Source organism: Sylvia atricapilla, chromosome 13 (genome assembly GCF_009819655.1).
Source record: "Sylvia atricapilla isolate bSylAtr1 chromosome 13, bSylAtr1.pri, whole genome shotgun sequence".
Lineage (NCBI taxonomy): Eukaryota > Metazoa > Chordata > Aves > Passeriformes > Sylviidae > Sylvia > Sylvia atricapilla.
The window spans coordinates 7,940,159-7,960,493 of NC_089152.1; the positions used below are offsets into that span (position 1 = coordinate 7,940,159).

Below are 20,335 nucleotides of genomic sequence, written 5' to 3' on the forward strand. Positions count from 1 at the left end.
GGCTGATATCTGCTCAGATTGGGGGGAACCTCTGAGCAACATTGCATCTTGCATTGCACAGGTCCTCATGTGCAAACACCGTAGGTGTGCGGAGCTATCTGGCTTTGTGTGGGTCTCAGACCCAGCCTCTTTGAGGTCTCTTTGTTTTCTCTCCCTCTGGGTATCTTGTGTGGATGCATTTGCATATATGGAAAACGTTGTCATCATCTTCTCCCCCTCCCCAGCTCTCGTTCCCTTTGCTGTGCTGGCTCTTGGGCATTTCCAGCTGAACGGAGCCTGCCAAGGCCAGCCAAGCGCGGTGGGGCTGGGGGCGAACACCCCCCATCTGCACCCTCGCTATTTCCTTCCCCAGGCATGCCTGGGGGCTGGTCAGGGCACTGGGACATTTTTCCCGATTTTTTTCTTTTCCCTGGTATTTAATAACTAGCAGTAGGCAGACAGTGGGGTTCTTTCTGAAGGGAGTCTGGTCCATCCTTTGAGCCCCCAGCCCCAACACCCTGCTGCTCCCCTCCTTTCTTCTCGTGCTGTAGCGTGTCTGGCAGCAGCACCAAAGAGAGCAGTCCAAACCGTGCAGCGAGGCTGCTCGCTTGCTCTAAATCCACCAGGCCAGGTTTAAGCACTTTTTGTTCCAGCCTGAAAAAGCCTTGGAGTGGTTGTACCAATAAATCTCTTGCTCCTCCATGAAGATGTCCTTCCCAGGACATTTTAAGTCCCTAATCCTCTCCAAGGCATCTCTGGCTCTATCTTCTCTTCTCTAACCTGTACCTGCCCCGCTGCTGCCAAAGACTTGAATGCTCTGAGGCTTCATCCCTTCAGCCTGCCTGCTCTCTGTGCACCTCTGTGCAGCCCTGCTCCCACTCCCCTGTCCCGACATCCTGCTGCCTGCCTCGAACTGGGGACAAGCTGGGCCATTGGAACGGCTGGGGGCGGAAGAAGGGGGTGGAGGAGAGACGGGGCAGCTGCGAGGCTTGTGTTAGTAAACACTTCCTTGGGTTCACATTTTAATTCCTTACCCCCCTTCCACATCTTCTCCCCCATCCTTTCCCTTTTCTATATGCTCACACAATGAGACCATTGTCAAGGGGTGATTTGAATGAGGGGTCTCCGGGCATGTTCCCAGCATTGTCAAACAGAGTGGGAAAAAAACCACAACTCCAGCCTAGTCAGGAGGACCAGACCAGACTGAGACAGATGCCTAAATTAGTGACAAAGCCTTTTGAATGTCCCCCCTAGACAAGGGTTGCCTTGTGCATGCGTGCGTGTGTGTGTGCATGCTCGTGGGTGTGTATTTGTGGCTGGGTGGCAGCTTGCATGTCTCCCCATGTTAATTAGTTTTGCATGCATGTCTGATAAGGTGCCAATGAATATATTTGTACTCCTTCCATTGGTGAAAGCTGTCTCGGTGGCGGGGGAGATGCGGGGTGGTGGGGGTGTGCTCAGTGCAGCCTGGCAGCCTGGGGTAATTGAGCTGTGCGGGGCTGGGAGAAGGGGTGAGGGTTGCATCGCCGGAGCTCAGCTTCCCAGCAATGGGATCTGCTGCTTTCGTTGCAAATCATGGAGAGTTTAAAAGAGAACTGAGGCTTTTTTTGGTTCACTGGGTCTTTCTCTTCATCTTGGCTGATTGTCTGGCTGAGGGTCTGTAGGCTCTTTCTTCTCCTCTGCCCTGTGTGTCTTTCTCTCAAGTCCCTTAAAAGGTGTTTATTTCCAATGGATTTGTATCCATCTTTGTATACACACATACACATGCAATCACTCACACAAAGCCCCAGTAACAAAACCTCCGCCTCTTTCTCCAGAAAGGGAGTCAAATCTGCTACCAGTTACAAAATATGGGAGGGAAGTGAAGCGTGTGGGTGCCAGGGGTGGAGCACTGGAAACAGGCAAATGGAAATGCAGAACAGGAGTTGGAGAGACAGAGATAACGTGCTCTATAAAGGATTTATCAACATTTGCTCAGGATAGAGTTATTAATTACCAATGCAGAGAAAAGTCTTTCTACATCCCCAGCGTATGGACCAGCACATAATGTCATTCCTAGACTGCTGTTATCATTCATCCATCCATCCATCTGCATTCTGGAGGTTCACACAAGGATTCATTGTATGTGTAGGGATGTAAACATCAGTTCACATCTAATTAATTTCCTGTCTAAATTAATTTTGCATCCTTTCCCTTAAATCAACAAGACTTAAGAGCCCACATACATTTCTTGAGCAGAATGGGAAGAAACTCTTGAATGGGCCAAGATGTCTTTTCTCCCTGTGGTCCCATCTGAGCAGCTGCCAGGTGCTGAAAGAGCAGGGATTTACATGGCACAAGGCTGCTACGAAGCAGAAGTCGTTTTGGGAAGTTTACTGGAGCACAGCTTGCCTCCTGTTGGCTCCAGTTTGCTTTACCTTCTCTTCCATACTTGGATTCTGGTGCAGTGAAGGAATGAAGAGCAGGAGTTCGTACAGGATAGAGCAGGGGTGACCCTGCAGGGAGCCTGGGTGAGAAATGCTTGGTCCAAGCAGCAGAGCATGGGATTGACTCCTGATGGGCTGGCTGGAGGGGAAGGAGAAGGTCAGGAAAGGTGGCTGTTGGCATCAGCAGGGTTTGGGTTGGGTGGGGCTGATGCCTCTTCCCCCACTGACTTGGCAGCTGCACTGGGCTTTCCTCGGCTGCTGGGAGGGAAGCTGGGAGGTGACATGGAGAGATGGTAGAGTAGCCACAAAGCAACAAAGCCACCTGCCAGGAGGAGAGCTGACAAGTCCCTGGTGGGGCAGGGTGGGCTGCAGGAGGAGCAGCTCTCCTTTGTGCTCAGGGAAATCCAGGAACACAGGCAGGGCCAGGCTACACCTCCCCATCGACCTGCACAGGACATCTATGAGGGCCAGCCCAAAATCCTCACTGCACTCTAGCAGTAGGTACAGTCGTCAGTAATGTGCAAGAAAAAAAGGGATTCCCATGAAATGCAGGTCTTCCAGTTGGAGAACAAAGGCAATTTCATGTGACTTATCAGCGGTGCCTAATTGCACAGGGTGAATAATGAGCAGCTGGAGAGGCAGCACTGCGGTCCCTTCGGCGGGCTGCAGCCAGTGGCCGTGGCTGGAAACCCCCAGTCAGTGCCAGCAGAAAGTGGGCATCCTCAGAGAGGTGCAGCCCCAGCACTCTGTGCCCATTTCAGAACTGTTTGGGCTCCTCCATTGCAAAGTAACTGTGTTAATCCCACAAGGATGTAAGAGGGGAACTCGCTGTAGGAAAAAGTCACTCTGCGGTTGCTCAGACCTTTCATTTACACAGAGGGTGAATGTGCCATCCATGCCTGACCCAGATGCAAGGTGAAGAACCAGGCACCAGCATCCTGCAAAGGGCTTGCAGTCCCTCCCTGTTTGGTGTCTCATCTCTGAGCAGTGGCCATGCTAAGGACCCCCTCCAGCTGACCTCCCACCCCTGTGCCCTCCTCTCCCGTTTGCACATCCCCGTCTCTCCTTAATTCTGCTCCCAAACTCTGGGCAGGGCTGTGGAAACAGCTTTGTCAGAGCTCCTCGCCAGGTTGATCTGAGGAGGGTTTTTTTTTCCCTTTCCCCGTTGGGATGACTATTCCCACACAAGCAAAGCCTCTTAATGAATCCGTGGCAGCAAAGTAGGTAACGTGCTCACCCTGCCAAGGCTGCTTGGCACAGCTGGAGTCACGTAATCAGGCTAGGCTGCTAGCTGGGGACAGAGTGGGAAGAGTTAAACTGAGGACAGTGCAGGGACAACTAATCCCCAACAGGAAGAGTAGCAGAGACCTCTCTGTCCTTCATCATCCTCCCCCTCCATTCATGCACTTTTCCTCCCTCTCCACCACATCCTATTCCTCTCCCACATCCTCCCTTTACTTATTTCTTCTTCCGTCTTTCTCACCCTCCTCTTCTCCTTTGCTTTCTCACTCCTCCCCCCTGGTTTCCCTCCGTCCCCCCCATCACCAGCCCAATCTCCTCTCACATGCTCTGTCATGTCTCCAGAGCTGGTTTTCAAGTGGGACTGAGGGACGGTGTATTTGGGCTGTGGTGGAGGTCACAGCTATATGGGGATTGTTTAAAAGAGATTTGCCCACATCCCAGCCCATGTGACCAGCCTCAGCTGCAGGTCTCTCTTTCTTAATCTGGAGATAAGCGTGATTATCCGAGGAAGGGCTGTTCGGAGCTTTGTAACTGTGACAGGGGAGCTTTCAAGTCGCACTTTGCTGGCAGAGCAGCGTTTAAAGCCGGGGAATCAGATTCCAAGCGTGGCTTTGCATCTCTTTTCTGCTGGGAGCATGGTGCAGGGCTGGCAGTGGGGATGGGAGCTTTATTAGGACTTTGCTTATGATGCGGAAAAGGAGTTAGGGGAGGGAAAAGGGGGGAAGAAGGAGGTGAAAAAATCCCAATTCTCTGTTTCCCCATCAGTGGTGACATAGGAGAGATTGGCACTGATTCAAGGGAACAGGCCAGCCTGAACCCTGATGCAGAGCAGTGAGGTCCATCAAACCTGGGGTCTGGCTTGTTTGTAGCCTGGGGTTGTGTCTCCTTGTTCTGCTCTACCCCGCCTCGCTCTGTTGAATCCTTCACACAAGAGGTCTCTGGGGCCCTGTTTGGAAATGAAATGCTGTTTTAGCAGCTCCCATGGCACAGCTTCCTCGGGAGAGATGGCAGGGCCAGCTTTGCTGCCCGATAAACACATCGGCCCCAGTGCTCAAGTCAGCCAACTCCCTGTCCTTGTCCAGAGAAATATTTGCTAGAGATGAGCCCTTGTGGGGCATCTCTGCAGCCAAGGTGGAAGTGCAGGGACACACAGCAATTGTGTAGTTCAGTTTCGTATCAGTGTCTTGTAGTGCTGGAGGTTGATGTCTTTAACATCTCATACAAGTGACACAGTCCCAAAAGATTTCTTTGGCCGGGACAGGCATCAAAATAGGGTATAGTGGAAATGTTCAGCTCTGGAGCAGGTGCTGCTTTGCTTCTATTTGTAGACTAGAAACTCAGAGCGGAGACTCATAACAGCGCTTCTTTTGATGGAGATGGGTCAAGGAGAAAGAAACCTGGATGCCAGCCAAGGGCAGGAATCTGGGGCGAGGTTGAATCAGGACGCAGTGCCAGCGCTTTGGACCGTCACTTGGGCAGGACTCACTGTTCTTGCCGTATCCTCCCTGGAAACGGTTCAGCTTCCAGCACAGCAGCTGAGGCCAGCCTGATTCAAAGGACACCCTGAATTCCATCTGCTCTCCCCACACCACCCATTCCTAGTGGGAATTTGCAGTGAGGACACCAAACAGCCCCTTTCCCTAGGTTTGTTCCTGGAGGGGCAGTTTCTTGCCTGTGTCAGAATAGCAAGGGATAGAGTACATCCCTCTTCTTCCTCTCCCACGAAGGCACATCTCATTTTTGCATCATGCTGCCACAAGGGCCAGCCAGCCTTAAAGCAGCCCAGGACAAAGTCCTGTGCCTGAAGATTGAAATGTGTCTCTGCAGGGCAGGTAGCTCAGTGTACCTCCAGTGGTTGAAAAAGGGAGCAGTTGCAAATGCATCATTTTGAGAGCAAGCTCTGAAACATCTCCCACGTTGCCTGCCTGTCTCCAGAGCCCCACACAGCTGCTCTGTGGGTGGAAACTCTGTTTTTCGTGTGCCCCCGTGAACTTTATTTTTTGCTATTTTTCTTTGTATGCTGCTTAGATGAATCCTCTTCAGTGCCTACAGCTTATTCCAGGGCTTTGCTGAGGATCTGGCCAGCACACTTACTCCAGGGCACGGTTCTTGAAGAAACTGAATGGGTATGGCATCTTTTTAGTCTAGTGACTGTAAGACCAAACAGCCCAAATCCCAACCTGCTGCATGGATACTGCCCCACTGGAGAACAAGAGCTCCCCTTGAAATCCCACAGCCTTGAATCTGGCAGCGGGAACGTGGGCAGGAACATGTAGGTGTTGGCATGTGCAGGCAGGAACACGTGTATGCCAGGGCAAGCGTGCCCATCTCTGCAGGCACAGGCCCACGCCTGTCTCTCTACCAGCCCCTCTTGTGCACTGGCCTCACAGGAATCTGCCCCACACCTGCCTGAAATGAGGGTTTAGGAACATAGGGCTGATGGGAAATCAACCAGTGGTAAAGGGAGGGAAGCACAGTAGATGGGTTTAATGGAGAGATTCATTTGGGATGCAGGAAGGAAAGGTTTCCTGATTGAACCAACAGGAGAAGGAGCTAGAAAAGGGAGCAATGTAGTAGATAGGGGTGTAAGATTAAAGGCTGTGATAGGGCCAGGAGAGATGAGAGGTGGGAGCCAGGAGCAGTTTGTGTTCCTGGGTGTTGAGCAATGCTGAGGACAGTGAAGGAAAAACGCTGGCTGCTCTGAACAAAACCACAGAATGGAGAGATGAGAATGGCATGGAGGGGACAAAGCAGGAGTCACAGAGCAGCAAGCAGCAAGCACAGGGGTGGGTGGCTTTCCTTACTGGGTGAAAGATGGGCTGGAGAAGGGGGCTTGCGCCCAGTGAGGATGTGCAAGGTGGTTGTGGCCCATGACAGGGAGCCAGCAGAGTGCCACAAACTTGGGCACAGAGTGGGTTTGGGAAAAAGAAGCTGTCACAGTGACAAGGTGGGTGGTTTCCCCAAAGGTGGCCAGTGTTTCCAGGTCAGGGAAAAGGAGCTCTACACCTGGGCTGGGAAGAGCCGAGTCATTTCTCCAAACACCATGTTAGGCCAGATGCTGGAGTTTGAGCACAGACTGGGCAGTAACACAAGCCTGGACTGGAACACCTACACAGCATTCCTGAGCCCCACTGGGCCTGCAGCTCACCCTGCAGCACCAGGACTCTGCAGGGAAAGGAAAGAGCTCTGGCAGTTGAATTTGGATTCTCCTTTTGCTCACCCGAGTGTCCACCATCACTGCATGGGCAGCTGAGACCCAAGGGCAGTTTGGGCCCTTGCTATGGTTGCTGTTGATCAGAGCCTTTTCTTACAATGCCCTGGCACCTCTTTATATGAGTCTGGTTTTTGTGATTGATGACAAGCAAAACTCTTGTCCAAAAGACAGTATTTGCTTGCAACTTCATTGCTATAGTAACAGAAGTCCTCAGGACACCTCTGAAGTAGGTCACTACAGACCCTGTTTTTCTGTGTCTCCCAGTGCAGCACAACTCCAAAAACAGAGTGCACCCACCACAGTCCAGCTGGGCATGGCCCTGGCACAGCCCAGACCCTCTCAGGCCAGGCTGGAGAACTGCCCTCCGGTGACAGCACCCAAGGGTACAAAGGGCTGTCCTGCACCTGGTCACAGGAAACTTCTGTTCCTCATGCAGCCCCAGTGCCAGCTAATGGTGTTCCCCAAGTCAGGGCTCCCTTCCAGCCTCCTGTCTCCCCATCCCCCACCTCCTTGCTGCCTCCCTCCCCCCTTTCTCCCAGCGCCTCTCCTCCTGCTTTGCATAATTTTCCATTTTCAGTGTCCCCTTTTCTTTTTCTCCTCTCCATATGGTGCGTCCCCCTCTCTGCCTGGCGCAGGAGCCATCCTTAACAAGCTCGGCAAAGCCCTCTCTCAGGGGCTGCACATGAAAGATGCTCTGTAAAAACAGAGGCTGGGATGGAGCTCCCCCTTTTTTGCCCCTTGATTTATATGGGGCCGGAATGTGGGAACGTTTCTGGGTCGCATTTTAGAGCCGCCGGGTGCTTGTGCCTGTTCTCTCCAGCCATTCAGTGCAGACCCCTAAGGCCAGCTCGTCCCCAGCCTTTGATCTGCAATGCAGAAAGAGCATCCAGGGCAAGTTTCTGCCTCTCATCCAGCCCTTGCCCTCATTTTGGCTGGCAGGGAGGGATGCCCTGTCCCACCACACCAGGGAGAGGCCATGCCCTTTCCTCTCAGTGTCCGGTGGCCTTTTCCAGCTGGCTACTTTGGCTCCCTCCTGGCACCATGAGGACCCTCAGACTCATGAGGTCCAAGGCACTGGGTCGTGGCGAAGCAGCAGGTTGTGGGATTTGTGATACACAGCAACTCTGCATGTCTAACCCACCCCTGCCCCTCTCCAGCTCCACTGCAGATACCGGCCAGCGAGCACCCAGGGGTGCGTGGAGGGTGCTGGGGCTGAGCAAAGGGTGCCGGGGCTGGCAATGCCTGCCCAGCATTTGATGGGTTAAGCCAGTCTCCAGCTAATTTCTCCCAGCGGCTCCCCTCCTCCTCCTCGTACTTCTGTATGCAGCAGGCAGGGCCTCAGCGCAGGTTCCTGCACTGAGCTGTTGCCAGGGGAGTAGTTAGGCGAGTCTGAGCTATGTGGGGAAAAGGCCCGGGCTGTCAAAGTGTCTGAGATGAACCATAGCCCAGTCCCCCTGCAGCTGGGCCCAAGCATGCATCAGCCCTTGTTTGGAGCCTGGGAATGGCAAAGCCCAGGGAGGTTCAAGGGCAAACTTGCTATTCATTAGTCAGGGGTCCTTGACGTTCCCACTCTCTGTCTCCCTTCTTCTTCTTCTTCTTCTCTTTTCTGTCCCTCTTTTGACAGATTCCTGGGTGCTTTTGGGGAAAGCTCCCCTCCTCCTCCTCCTCGCCCCAGCAAAAGCCCTCCACATAAACTTCCCCAGCAGACAAGGCAGGAGGACAATAACGTCAGGGCCGCGATGCAAACGAGAGCCAGCGGAGCAGCCGCATCCCCCGGGTGTCCTTTCTCCCCGGCCCTTCCCGCGCTGCCGTGTGAGCCTCGGCCGGCGCATTCATTTCGCTCATCTTGCCCATCGCCGATGTTTTATTATCTTGATGCTTGCAGGAAATTGTAACTTGAGATAAGGAAAATGTCAGGCGCCTTCTTCCTCTCTCCTGTAGCCCAAAGCACCGGGAAGTTGCTCCATAGGAAATGTAAATGCTTGCCCAGGTGCAGAGGAGGATGAGCACGAGATGGAGGGAGCCTCGAGAGGCCGCACGAGCATCTCCGTCAGGAGATAAAACTCGCGGCGTAGGCGTAACACGGAGCCTCCCTCCCGCCCCGCTGAACAGAATATTTCATAGCTCTTAGAAGCCGAAGCTCCCTTGTAATTATCCAAAGCAAACAGCACGTGTTATTAGTTTAAAATGATTTTTTTTCCCCCTCCCCGGGCCCCTGGAGCAGAATGGAGGTGTAATTGTGCTAAGGAGTTAGCAGGGGAGAGCACAGCTTTTGGTCACATTCAAGTTGGAGGGCTTGAGCCAGGGAGGCTGGTATGAAAGGCTGGTATTTGCATAAGCAGCGTGCATCCCTACAAAAAAGAAAGATATCAGGGGCTTGCAAAATTCAATCAAGGCTGGGAGGGAAGAAAAAAAAAAGGGGGGGGAGGTGGAAGGGAGGGGGGGGAAAAATTGACAGTGAAAAAGGTTTTTCTAAGTAACACCCTGTCGAGATTAAATTGTCCAGAAAGTTTCTCCGTGTGAGCCGGTGAAGCGGAGGCTGGGCTGAGGGCAGGGGAGGAGTGGGGTCCCTCCTTCCTGGCCTCAATAGGGGACAGGAATCTGATTAGGCAGAGCGTTCTGCATCCATTTACCATTATTTGAGGTTTTTTTTTTCCTCTTCCCACCGCCCGGAATTGCTGTGGCAGGGCAGTTTATCAGCATATAAACCTCAGTGCTGGCTTTGTAAGGGCACAAGGAGGCACAGGAGCAAGTGTTGGGGCCGAGGCTGAGCTATAATTTCAATTGCTTATTCAGTTAAAGAAAAAAAAAAAAAACCATGGACAGTAAATCCATGCACAGAGGAATGTTTTCCCTGTGTAGAGAGGGAAGGCAGTGTTGGGGCTGGACCTGGGTCCTAGTGGAGTCCTCTTTTTGCAGGCACCCTTGGTGCAAGGCTGAACTCTGCCCAGAGAGAAAGTGCATGCAGGAGTTTTGAATTTTCCTGAAGTTTATGTCAAATCAGTTGGGTTGGCCCAGCCCCTCCTGCCCTCAGTTTCTGGCTACCAGAAGTTTCAAGCCCATCAGGCAGGCAGTGGGTGATTTCCAGGCTGGGTTGATGTCTGGTACCAACAAGCATCCTCTCTATCCATACTACAGAGGAGTCTCTCTCTGTAGGCCAAAGCAAGCTCAGCCTGTTCCTGCAGCGACATGGGGCTGTCCCTGCCCAGGACAGGGGACTTCACCTGCCAGGTAAAGGTTTTCCCCTGGTGAGAACAAGGGTTCAGCCACCTCCTCCTCCTCTCCTGGGCTTGTGAAAGCACCCACCATCGTTCAGATCTCATCTGCCCTGACCTCAACATCCTTACCAGGCTCGGGGGAACATTGAGGATGACTCCTAATCTCACACAGGACAAAGAAGTGCTGAGCCTTGGCATTTTGCAGCCTGGGTCTCCCTAAACACACAGAGCATGGGGTCTGTCCTCTCAGGACCGAGAGACAGGCACAGTCCATGGTCCTTCCCCAAACCCAAGCACATGGGGTGGATTTGGCCTCTGCCTCTTGTAAGTTTTAGGCTTACTTCAAAGTTGCAGAAGGGAAGGGATTTTCCTTGGATTTCCATCAAGTGCTTTATGAATATTGCAATAAAGGGGTTACAGAAGATCTATTTTTAAGAGAGAGAAAAAATACCCATGAAAATTGCAGCCTGGACCCCAGAGTGCAGAGTATTTGCACAGTTCAAAGAGTTACGGTGGTTCATCCAGTCACAGCCTGGGAACGTCGCGGTGCGACCTACAGCAGATCACATGCCGGCTGCTCCCAGGGCGGCTCATTAGAGAGCCACACAGAAGATTTATCTCTTAAAATGGGCTTGCAAATATTTTATAAAATTTGCAATATTTTATAAAATTACAATTTGGTGCAATAAAAAGAATAAATTAGCCAGCTGATGGTTCCTTTTGCAAGTGTACTCAAGGATTTGTTATATTAGTCTTTACTCCTTTCCAGTGTAACGGTTTATTGGCAAAGCAAAGGGAAGATAGGGAAAGGATGGGACTGGTTTGGGGACTAGGGAATACACACTCAACATGGGTAAAGTGTAAAGGAAATAGATGAAAAAAATCAGGAAAAAGGGAGGAGAACAAGCTGAAAGGTGCAAGATGTGTGGGGCAAAGCACGGGAGGCATGGGGAAAGCCGAGAAGGGGACTTTGGCTAAGTGTCACAGCTTCGGCTCCAGCTTGGTGGCTTGGTATCACTTTCTCCAGTCAGGCAAGGGCGCCGAGGGCAGGGAAAGTTAACACGAAGATTAAAACATCAGAGGGCTGTGCCTTTAGTGGCTCTGACATGCAGAGTAATCCCATGCCCCAAAGCCTAGGGAGGAAGGACAAGCGGTGAGCCCTCCCCTGGCTGGCAGTGTGCGGGGCAGGCAGAGGTAGGGGATTGAGGAGCGTGCACGGGAAGCTTGGCATCTGGGGGACTACAGTTTTCCCAGGAAGGAAGAGGGTAAGGTGGTCCCGAGCCATGAGAAATGTGTGGTGAGGAGGGAAAGAGGATTGGAGTTCTGCTCCATCAGAGACAAGTTGATCTGTTCTCAACCAAGCACTACTGGGCCATTTCTCTGACAGAGATCATAACCACTCCATTTTTTTTTCTTTTGTTCCTAGATCCCAGTGAGTGGACAAGGGACTCTTGAAGCCTGTGAGTTCCTTCTTGCAGTTGGCTACCACCTGCCCTGGACTTGCCATCTGACTTCTCCGAGTTTCTCCAGGAGGGTCCCAACCTGCTTCTCCATTGGCCCCAGAGAGGAGACAGCTTTATTTCATGAACACAGTGGATTTCTGCATCACTTCGAAACACAGCGGTGCAGCCATGGGGAGGGAGCCAGGGCAACACAGGGAGCCAAGGGATCATCCCACACCACTCCTGTATGTTGCCTTCAGTGCCCTCAATACCCTAGAGCAGGACCAAAGTGCTTAGGCAGAGAGATCTGAGCCAGTCACTGTCTCACTTGGTGAAATACCAGGTGTGTGAAATTTGGAGGGAGCTTTTAGCCCCTAGCTTTGCTCATGGAGCAGAGCTCGGCCCTCGCTGCTCTTGATCCCTGAGTCTGGGAGCTGTGGGAGTGCAGCCTTCCTGAAGGCACTGTGCTTGGAGCCCAGAGGACCATGAGCCTGTCCAGGCCAGGCAGCCCTGCTGCTGTTGTACTGCACCCTCTGTGTTCCTGTAAGAGAAATGTACTGCCTGTAATTCTCTCCCATCCAAATCCCACCCCCCCCCGTACCCCACCCCGTGCACTGTTGAAAATAAACTCTCCCTTTTGCAAAAGTGAGCGTGTGATTTGGTGCAGTCTCGAGATGGAGGAGGCAACGGGCACGAAATAAACCCAGGCAAATCAAGAGGGGAGCGGGAGCAGCCGGGAGCCGAGCAGCCGGGCTGCGCCGTGCCCCGCATCAGGCACATTTCCCTGAAAGCCCGAGCGAATCCCTCGCCGCTCAATGATCTTTATTTGGTCTGAACCCCGTCTGGGAAGTAACCGCTAAACCCAATGCAAACAGACCCCCGTGAAAGAATATAATGAATATGTCTCTCAAATGATTTGGAGCCCTTCTGCCTGCAGAGCAGGGTTCCCCATTGTGCCCCGCTCCCGGCGTGCTCGGGGCAGGCTGCGCGAGGTGGCCGCTTTCCCAGCTGAAATCCGAAAAAAGCAAACAATGGGTCAAGGCCGGCATTGTGCGAGCCCAGGCAGGCAGAAGGAGCGCAGCCCGGCATGGCCAAGTTCAAGGCTGGGCAGGGGGCCGGGCGCGGGGATGCTAATGGGGGCTGCGCGGGGGCTGCGGAGCAGGGGGAGCCGGGGGGGTCTGCATGCTCTTACCCTGTGCAGCCCTGAGCACCCAAAAACCACCTTACAGAGAGGCAATGACTGCCAAGTGCAGCAAAGGGGTGCTGGGGGCACTGGTGGTACTGGGAGGAATTTGGGTTGCTGGGGGGCTGATGGTGTTTGGGGGGCTGGGATTGCTGTGAGGGATTAGCGTGAGCTGGAGGAGAACTGGTGCTACTGGGGACAGACTGGTGCCGTGGAGGTGTTACGGGGAGAACTGGTGTTGCTAATGGGTATTACTGGGGGAACTGCTGCTGTAGGGGGGCTGCCAGTGGAGACGATGGCACAGTGCAGGGCCCTGCTAGTGCAGTGGGCGTCCTGGGGGCGACCTGGGCTTGAGAGCCTCGCAGAGGACACGGCATCTTTGGGTCTGCCTGGCGCTCCAAGCCCGAGCAGAGACCCCCCCACACCCCCTCATCTCCCCGCCGCTCCCCCCTCCCCGGATGAAGTGTGCGGAGACAGGCGGAGCGGCCCGTGGAAAAACACCATGGAGGGCCTGCACAAAGGGGGTTTTATTCAAATTTGTTTAGAGTTTAGCGGATTTGCATGAAAAATGTGTGAGAAAAGCCGGCTCCAATGACTTCATCCCCAGCTGCCATTAATGTTCAATTAAGTGCTGAATAGTAGCAAAGGGGGGACCGGCCGGGACGTGCAGAGAATCCAGGCTCGGGCGCAGACTGTGAGAACCGGGCGGCCCCCCCGACCGTCTGGCCCCGGCCAGCCCCGACGGGGTCCCCCCGCCGCCGCCCCGCTCTGCACCGGGAGGTGCGCTGAGCCCGTCGGGTCTCAGCCCGTCTGGGTTATTCCCCGGATCAGCCGCATTCTGAAGCAGAGTGCCCCCCCGCCGCGTCAAAGGTGGGTGTTTGGAGGGGGCAATGCCCCTCTCTGCGTTGCCGGGGCTGTTGTCACTCCCCCCGCAGCCCGCCTCGTCCGGCCCGAAGCCGCTCTCCGCCTGGCAGACGGTGTCAAAGCCCAAGTTCAAGTCCACACCGAGGGGCTCTGCCCTGGGATTCCCAGCTCCTTTCCATCCTCCGCCTTTTGTTCGCTTCTGACAATTGCTCTTTATTTCTTACACACCCCCAGCCTCCCCCCCGCACCCCCCTCCCTGCCCGCACTTGGCACCGTTTAGCTGTCTGCCTGCAAACTTAACAACCCCGGTTCTTGGTATAAGCACTCAAATTACCCTTCTTTCTACATATAAACACGGCCCGGGGTGTGCGGCTCTCCCCGGCCGTGGGGTCCCCCCGGCACAGCCCGGCTCCCCCGCACCGACCCCGGCCCTGGCCGGAGGAAGTTTCTGCTGCGGGACACGGCAGGAGAAAACGAGCCGAACACAGAACCCCCGCTCTGCGCGGCTCCCCCGGGCCAGCGCTCAGGTAAGGGAACACACCCCCCATTTGCTTTTGGGGGGCCGCCTTTGCTTCGGGGCGTGATGACACAGCAGGTTTTGGGGAGTGATGGGAGGGTGTCTCTCCGTAGGGGTTCCCACATACTCCTGGCAAAAGCAGCCCTGCCTCGGGCACGCCGATGAGGAGCCCCGAGCCGACGTCCCCCGGGCGTGCGGACCCACCCCCGGCCGGGGTGCGGCGGGGACACTGCCTGGCGGGGGCAGTCGGAAGGCCAGGGGAGGTGGCCTTGCCAAACCTGCCTCTGCCCCGGCCTGCCTCTCTCCGCCCCCCTCGACAGGGGAACACCCACCCGGGGAGCGGATCGCGGGGTTGGGGGGCCTTTGAGGGCCGGCACCCCCAGGGCTCCCGAGCACCGACACCCCCGGACCCGCTGCCCTCCGGGACGGGGCTTCGGGGCGAAGTCCTCGCCGGGAGCCAGCGGCATCATCCCAGCTGGGTCACACTTCCCTCTGCACAGGTGTGATGATATGGTGACCGAAGGAGGTGCTGACTGACCACACAAATAAACCCCAGTACCTGCGGCTGGATAGTGCTGGGACAAACTGGTCGCGACGGGGCGAGTCCGGGGACCTCGGGCAGGCTTAGATTTTCGGCTGATTTTATTTTTTTCTAAGACAATTTCGGGTGAAAGAAGAGGGGATAAACACACATGCCTCATCCACTTCCCCGGGGCTAAAATAGAGATAACGGACGGAAAGAGCGAACACACCTTCACCGGGGAAGTGAGCAAGATTTGGGACAGCGAGAAAGCGAAGGAGGGGATGAGAGGCTGAGAAGGGGCAGGGAGGAGGTGGTCCAACGGGTGGGGGGACAGGAGGGGATCCCCGAAACCCAGCGGAGCCCAGCGCAGCAACGCGGGCGCCCTTCACCGGCGCCTCGGGGCGGGGCGGTCCCCGCGGCCCGGGGACACCGGCGGGGCCGTGCCGAGGGCCGAGGGCTGTCACGTCGCATCGCGTCACGCAGCATCGTGTAGTATAATAAGGCGCCATAAATTATAGCGTGTTCATAAATTATATACGCGTTCTTTACATATACATGGAATGGAGAGCATATAACGCGGTATTGCATGGCAGTCGTGAGTCGTCCCCAGGTCCCAAAGCCCCGTGGGGTGTGGGGTGGTCGCGCTGTGCCACGCTGGAGTCGCCGCACCCTCGCTCAGAGTGCGGGGCCAGAGCACTCCCCGCTCCCCAAAACAGAGCCCTTCTCTCTCACGTGCGTGTTTGAAAATAGCGGCGTGGGCGCACCCCGGCGTCGTGGGAGAGGCCGCGCTTTTTTTTTTTTTTTTTTTTTTTTTTTGGTGGCTATTTCAAAAACCCACACTCGCACCGGTGCCTCCAATGTCCGTCCCTTCCGTGGACCCGCACGCGTGAATGGACGCACTCCTGTTTCTCCCCACTAGTCCCTGTGGACATTTCTCGCCCCCCTCAGAAGGGGAACAAGGGGCGAGCCCCTCCGGGGCACCCACCCGCGGCTCTGCACCCACCGGCGACTTCACATGGTGCCGGCGGACCCACAGAGGTCACAAATTGCCGAGGGCTCAGCACCCGGGCGAGAGTCGGAAGCCCTTGGAAGGATGGAAAAGACTTTCCTCCCGGTCGGTGGGAAATCAAAAATATCCCCGCGCGTGGAAACAGTGACGATTGGGCTCTGGGTTTGGGGACAGCGGGACAAAGTGGAGGGGAAAGGAGAGATGGAGGTGAAAAAGGAATGAAAAGGGATGTGTAGAGTTGGAGGAGAGGATGGAGGGTGGAAGGGGAGAAGGAAAGGTGGAAGGATGGAGGGGGAGAAGGAGAGATAAAGGATAGAAAAGAAATGGAGGGTGAAAAAGGAGGGATGAAGGGTAGAAAAAGAGGGATGATGGGTGTAAAAGGAGGGATAGAGGTGGGATGAAGAAATGGATGGAGGCGACAGAGGGAAGAATATAGAGTGGGAGAAAGAGGAATGTAGGGTGGAAAAGGAGGGAAGGAGGGGAAGAAGGAGGAATGGAGGGTGGAAAAGGAGGGATGGAGGGAGAAGGGAGGGATGGAGGGAGAAAGAAGGAGGGATGGAGGGGGGAAGGGTACCGCGCCCCCGATTGGCTGCTTAAGCACAAAATCCGGAGGTGGGTTTGCGGGGAGGGGGCGCGGAGGGGCCGGGGACTGCTGGGGGGCAGAGGTGGGTGCTCAGGAGGCTGCGGTTCCCCCCCCGGCAGCCATTTTGTGGCAGTACCTGCCTTGGTGCCAGGGCTGGGCGGTGGGGCCGGAGCAGAGCCCTGCCCGACCCTCCCCGGCCCGGCGGGGCGGTGAGGGGCGCGGGGCGGGGGGAGGCCTCCACGCCACGGTAGGAAACGTATTGCCGCGCCCGCCACGCTTGCCCATTGACAGAGATAAACATGCAAATGAGTTTCTTTGCATGTCATTAGCATACAGGCAGATTGCGGGGGGAGGGGCCGCAGTGTGCGCACTGCAGCGTGCTTTAATGCAACACCCAAACAGCCATTGCGGGTCTCTCCCGCCAGCAGCACCTGCGGCTCCCCGCGTCCTCCGCCGCGGGCAGTGGGACCCCGTCACCCCCTGGCACCCCCCGGCCCGCCGAGCCACCGCCGGGGCTGCCCCGCCGGGCACCCGGCTCGTCCAGCCTGCCCCGGGCTGCAGGGCACAAGGATACGCAGGGATAAATAAAGCCAAACCTGGGGAAGCGGCTCTTTCGGGGCTATTTTTGTGTTTTCACCTTTTTCTGTGTTCTTTCACCTCGTGCAGGGAAGGAAGCGGGCGGGGGGCCCTCAGCCGCCGCCTCTTGCAGCCCCGCTCCAGCCGCCGCCGTTAATTGAGTGGGTTGGGTGGAGTGGGGAAAGGGAGTGACAAAGCCGACGAATTTGGGGAGGGAAGGTGCAGGGGAATGAGTATCCGGGACAGGGAATCTCCACGGCTGCCGGAGCTGGGGAGCGGCCGGGGTGCGCCCTGCGGGAGCGCGTTTGCAAACGACGGATGCGAACCTGAGGGTCGGTGTCCGTCTGTGGACACGGGTGTGTCCCGAGCTCTACGTGTGCCGCCCCGTGCACACGCGTGCTGCATCCCCGCGCCACACGCGTGTCCCCACTCGGGTGGGTGTGTCACAGCGGCGGGTCACCACCCGGGGGATGTGTGTGCGTGTCCCGCACACGCGTGTGAGCGCCAGGGCGGAGGGTGTCCGCACACACCCTGGGCAGCCTTGGGGAGCATTTCTCCCACGGGCGAGCACCGCACCCACGGCCGGGGGGTGCGGGGAAAGGCCGCCGCCCCTCGCTCGCAGCTGAGATGAGGGATCCCCTCCGGCCGGGCTTCCCCTCCGTGCCGACCGTCCTGCGGCGAGGGTGGCACCGCGGAGGGCCCCGCCGTCACCTCTCCGGGTTTTCGTTGAAGGGGGAACAGGCTGCCGTCCTTGCGAGGAGGGCAGGCGAACAGCGCGCGACGGGCCGCGGGGCGAGGAAAAGGCATCCGTGTGGCAATTCGACCTCAGTGGGTAAAAGAGGGCACTTCCCGGGCACCTCTGTGTCTCCCTCCGTGTCCCCCAAAATCCCCGCACATCTGCGGAGAGAGATCGAGGAAGCGCCCTGGCGCCGCGGGTGCGGGCCCCCCGCGCCCCTGGCAGAGGCAGCTCGCAGTCCGGGGGGCTCCGCTGGGGAATGAGCCCCAGCCCCATTTAGGGGGTCACTCGGCGGGGAAGGTACCCCCTTTCTTCTGCGTGCCCCCCAGACACGGCACAGCCCCCCGTCCCACAGCTCCCAGAGCAGCGGCTCCTCGCTCTGCAAAGAAACCGGCTTTTTGGTCTCTCGCAAGTACACCCGATTTTTATTCTCGCAAAGAAACACGTTTTTTCATTCTTCCAAATAAACACGATTTTTAAAAAATCTTGTAAATAAGCCCGATTTTTATTCTAGCAAATAAGCCAGCTTTTCTCCGCCCCGGTGGTTTATTTCTGGCCGGGAATGACAAGGCGGGGAGAGGACGCGGGGCCAGACCGGGCAGTGTTTTGGGGAGGGGAGAATTCAAACTCTGACCGGCGTTGAGAAATTAAATCACCCTGGCTCATCTCCGTGTCCCATCACAGAGGAAATAAAAGCCCAGGCGAATTTGTTTTCTAACACAATTTTTAAAACCCCGAGTATAGCCTTTACCCGTATGTCTTCGGGAGAGCGAAAATTCACAGAGCAGCCCCGTAATGAATTTTTTTCTGCTGAAAATTCCTCCCAAACCTAGTTAATAGATTATGAATACAAATAATGCTGCCTCTTTTTTCAGCGACTACAATTGGAAATCAGAAATACCGTTGTTTTGGCATAATTATTATTATTATTATTAATAATAATAATAATATGTGTATGGTTTGTTTTGTTTGTAGTGGGGTTTTTTAAGTTTGTTTTTTTTTCTTTTAAATGTACATGAAATAAAATTTAATTTTCTTAAGCTTAAGCAGCCTTTCAGAACAGCACTTCAGATAAAATTGGGAGGTTCTGACTTTTGAAACGACAAAAGTGTTAGGCGAAGGTTCTTGGAGAAGCCCCGTGGCACGGACAATGCCGAGCGGGGATGACTCTGTCCGGCGTGTGCCACTTACGGGAATCATCCTTTTAATTTCAGTCTCGAGTGATAGAATTCCGAGGGTCTGAAAAAAGTGATTTATAGAGACCCCGAGACCTGCGGCCGCCGGGGCGGCCCCGGCAACCCCAGCCCCGGCCCGTAGCAGCCCCCGAACCCGCTTTCCATCCCCCTGCGCCCGATTTCTCCAGGATCAGGAGGGCAGGGACAGCCCTGAGCTGCCGGGCAAAGTTTGCAACGCTAGGCAGAATTGCTGCCAGGGCTGTGTGGGGGTCAGGGTCCTGCCCGGCTCTGCGGACCCGGTCCCGGTGTCGGTCCGGGTCTGTCACCGTCTCGTGCCGCTCACCCCAGGCACAGCCCTCACCCCGGGCATCCCTGGCTCCGGCTTCGGGGCCAGCCACAGGCGGGAGAAGGGGAATGCGGTTAACGAAAGAGGGCTGTATTTCTGGCAGCAGGGCCGCCTCTTTGTCGCTAGGACCGGGCAGGGCGACCCCGAGTCTCTGCCAGCCCGTTTCACCGTCGGGGCACGGCGGGGAGTCCACACCGTCCCCAGCACCGGGAGTAGCCCGCATGCCGACGAGGGCGGCGAAGGCAAGACCGAGTCGCTCGATACTCATTAAAACAGCCCCTCGGCTGCATTGGCGTCCCTGTCCACGATTCCCGCGCACTGGTGGGTGTGTTTGTGTTGGAGTGGGCTCCGACCGGTGCCAAACCATGGCCCGTCCCCGGCAGTACGGCCCCGGGGCTTGACGGCCGCTGCGATGGGTGATCCCAGCCCGGTAACGGAGGGAAAAAGAGGCGAGTGGTCAAGATCAGACCGGACCAGGGAGGACCGCTCCTCTCTCGGTCAATCGGGACGTGGCCGGAGGACACGAAGGACACGAGTGGACCCGAAGGCGCCGCGCCCCGACGGCGGCCCCGCCCCTGTCCAGGGTCCTGAAACAGTCTGGGGCTGCCGAGTCCGGCGAGCAGCCGACGGGGCGGGCTGGGGGCGGGAGACGGCGGGACCCCGCGGGGTGCGGGAGGGACCCCTCTGTTGCAGGGAGAGACTCCTCGGGTGCGGGCAGGGAGGCGTCGGTGTTTGTGGCGGGAGCCGGGAATGCCACCGAGGAGACGGTGGCTCTGACGGCGGCGAGACGGGCCGGCAGCTGTAGGGCCGGCCAGCGGCCCCGACGGCGCGTTTCCATGCGCTATTCTTCCCCGATTTACTGCTTGTCATCGGCAGCTCAATGGGGGTCCCCCCGTCTCCGGGACCTACGCTGCCTTCCCCCTCTCCCGCCCCCGCCGGCCCCGGGGCCGCGCAGAGCCGACCCCCCGGCCCCCCACCCCCCCGGCACATCGCTCTGCCCGGCGGCCGCTCCCCTGCGCGCCTTCGGGGAAGTTCAAGAAGTTGCCTGGCCCCGCTCCCTCCGAGCAGGGCCAGCCCAAACACCAGCGCCTGCCCCGGAATATTTCACCGTCGGACAGAGGGAAGGGAGGGGGGGGGGGGGAGACGGCTTAAATCCACCCCCCCAAGCCCCTCGGGCTCTAATCTCCCATGCATCGTTACAACTGTCCGCAACGAGGCGGGGGAGGCCGGGCTGCAATTAGCTATAGAGCCGCTCGCCTTGCAAACAGAGGGGCTCGGATTATTGCAAATTCATTTCTATTT

General features: G+C 56.3%; 1 long non-coding RNA gene across 1 annotated transcript in view; it reads left to right on the forward strand.

The window, feature by feature from the left end:
- LOC136366985 (uncharacterized) overlaps positions 1–12,137 on the forward strand; it is a 35,698-nt gene extending 23,561 nt beyond the window's left edge. The window contains exon 4 of the long non-coding RNA XR_010744618.1: positions 11,506–12,137. This is a non-coding gene — a long non-coding RNA (uncharacterized lncRNA). The remainder of the gene's footprint in view (positions 1–11,505) is intronic.
- Positions 12,138–20,335: the final 8,198 nt, after the last annotated feature.